The sequence below is a fragment of the Convolutriloba macropyga genome, chromosome 9, assembly GCF_964194025.1.
Source record: "Convolutriloba macropyga chromosome 9, txConMacr16.3, whole genome shotgun sequence".
Classification (NCBI taxonomy): Eukaryota; Metazoa; Xenacoelomorpha; order Acoela; family Convolutidae; genus Convolutriloba; species Convolutriloba macropyga.
The window spans coordinates 62,460,163-62,462,611 of record NC_134476.1 but is presented as its reverse complement, the minus strand read 5'-3'; the positions used below and the strand labels follow the sequence as shown (position 1 = coordinate 62,462,611).

At 40.6% G+C, this 2,449-nt stretch overlaps 1 non-coding gene across 1 annotated transcript; it reads right to left on the bottom strand.

Moving 5' to 3' along the window:
• Positions 1 to 2,076: 2,076 nt before the first annotated feature.
• On the bottom strand, positions 2,077 to 2,195 carry LOC142347548 (5S ribosomal RNA). The gene has a single exon (XR_012760534.1). It is a non-coding gene; the product is annotated as a 5S ribosomal RNA (ribosomal RNA).
• Between the last annotated feature and the right edge of the window lie 254 nt (positions 2,196 to 2,449).

Here is a 2,449-nt window from a genome sequence, read left to right as displayed (position 1 = left end):
ATTTGCGTAAGTGGGAGCGAATTTATATACAACAGTATTGTATTGTAGTCCTATATTCATATACAGGATCACTTTAACTGGCCGCCTTGCGGTTTGCAAAATAGTCACTTAATACATGCAATTTTAGCCACGGTTGTGTTATAATTTATGCAATTCGTAGCCATACAGTGTATTATGACCAACGCACAAACTTTTTGCTTCCAACCATCCACAATACAGTGGAACGGCCCCAAAACAAGGGAGAGATGAATTGGGTCCGAGGAACCTGTTCAACCGGACATTGAACCGGAAGCATGACTTCAGTGGGTTTAGGTGGGTAATTGGGAAAATCAGTGGCGAATTGCTTTTAGCCTAATTGTTTTGATAAACTTATTAAATAGGTAAGTATCAACTCTATTTGATAAGTTTTATTTGAATGCACTCTGCGTTAGCGGAGTGCAGCCTAAAGAATGGAACTCAGCGATTTGCACTAACTTAAAAGTTAGATTAATAAAGGGAAATTTTACAATTAGTATTGATGTTTCCGAGACAGTACCAAATATCAAATATACAGTAAACGCAAGCAGGGGAACTATTAGAATGGCCTTTACAAGTATATGGGGTGTGTTTGGAGCAATGGTTATTGCTGAAATTGTCATTTACAAAAAGTATCCGCGCTCGATGAGGCTTAACTTTTTCGATCACCGAACTTTGTTTTGGCCACCAAATCGTCAATTTTAGTCCGAAATGGCTCATTTTTTGTGGGCATGCTCCACTTGAGCCATAGTTGGGGCTAAAACAAAAAAATCTGGCACAGCGAACCATTTTGGACAAGTTTTCACCAATTTCCAAAAAAGTATCCGCGCTCGATGAGGCTTAACTTTTTCGATCACCGAACTTTGTTTTGGTCACCAAATCGTCAATTTTAGTCCAAATTGGCTCATTTTTTGTGGGCATGCTCCACTTGAGCCATAGTTTGGGATAAAACAAAAAAATCTGGCACAGCGAATCATTTTGGACAGGTTTTTACCGATTTCCAAAAAAGTATCCGCGCTCGATGAGGCTTAACTTTTTCGATCACCGAACTTTGTTTTGGCCACCAAATCGTCAATTTTAGTCCGAAATGGCTCATTTTTTGTGGGCATGCTCCACTTGAGCCATAGTTGGGGCTAAAACAAAAAAATCTGGCACAGCGAACCATTTTGGACAAGTTTTTACCGATTTCCAAAAAAGTATCCGCGCTCGATGAGGCTTAACTTTTTCGATCACCGAACTTTGTTTTGGCCACCAAATCGTCAATTTTAGTCCGAAATGGCTCATTTTTTGTGGGCATGCTCCACTTGAGCCATAGTTGGGGCTAAAACAAAAAAATCTGGCACAGCGAACCATTTTGGACAAGTTTTCACCAATTTCCAAAAAAGTATCCGCGCTCGATGAGGCTTAACTTTTTCGATCACCGAACTTTGTTTTGGCCACCAAATCGTCAATTTTAGTCCGAAATGGCTCATTTTTTGTGGGCATGCTCCACTTGAGCCATAGTTGGGGCTAAAACAAAAAAATCTGGCACAGCGAACCATTTTGGACAAGTTTTCACCAATTTCCAAAAAAGTATCCGCGCTCGATGAGGCTTAACTTTTTCGATCACCGAACTTTGTTTTGGCCACCAAATCGTCAATTTTAGTCCGAAATGGCTCATTTTTTGTGGGCATGCTCCACTTGAGCCATAGTTGGGGCTAAAACAAAAAAATCTGGCACAGCGAACCATTTTGGACAAGTTTTTACCGATTTCCAAAAAAGTATCCGCGCTCGATGAGGCTTAACTTTTTCGATCACCGAACTTTGTTTTGGCCACCAAATCGTCAATTTTAGTCCGAAATGGCTCATTTCTTGTGGGCATGCTCCACTTGAGCCATAGTTGGGGCTAAAACAAAAAAATCTGGCACAGCGAATCATTTTGGACAAGTTTTTACCGATTTCCAAAAAAGTATCCGCGCTCGATGAGGCTTAACTTTTTCGATCACCGAGGCTTTTTGAGGCTCTAAAATGTGTAAATATCGAATAAAAGTATTCTATGAGGTTTGAATACTCAAAAGAAAAAGCCTACAACACCTGGTGTTCCCAAGCGGTCACCCATCCAAGTACTAACCAGGCCCAATGTTGCTTAACTTCGGTGATCGGACGAGAACCGGTGCATTCAACATGGTATGGTCGTAGGCATTTGCGTAAGTGGGAGCGAATTTATATACAACAGTATTGTATTGTAGTCCTATATTCATATACAGGATCACTTTAACTGGCCGCCTTGCGGTTTGCAAAATAGTCACTTAATACATGCAATTTTAGCCACGGTTGTGTTATAATTTATGCAATTCGTAGCCATACAGTGTATTATGACCAACGCACAAACTTTTTGCTTCCAACCATCCACAATACAGTGGAACGGCCCCAAAACAAGGGAGAGATGAATTGG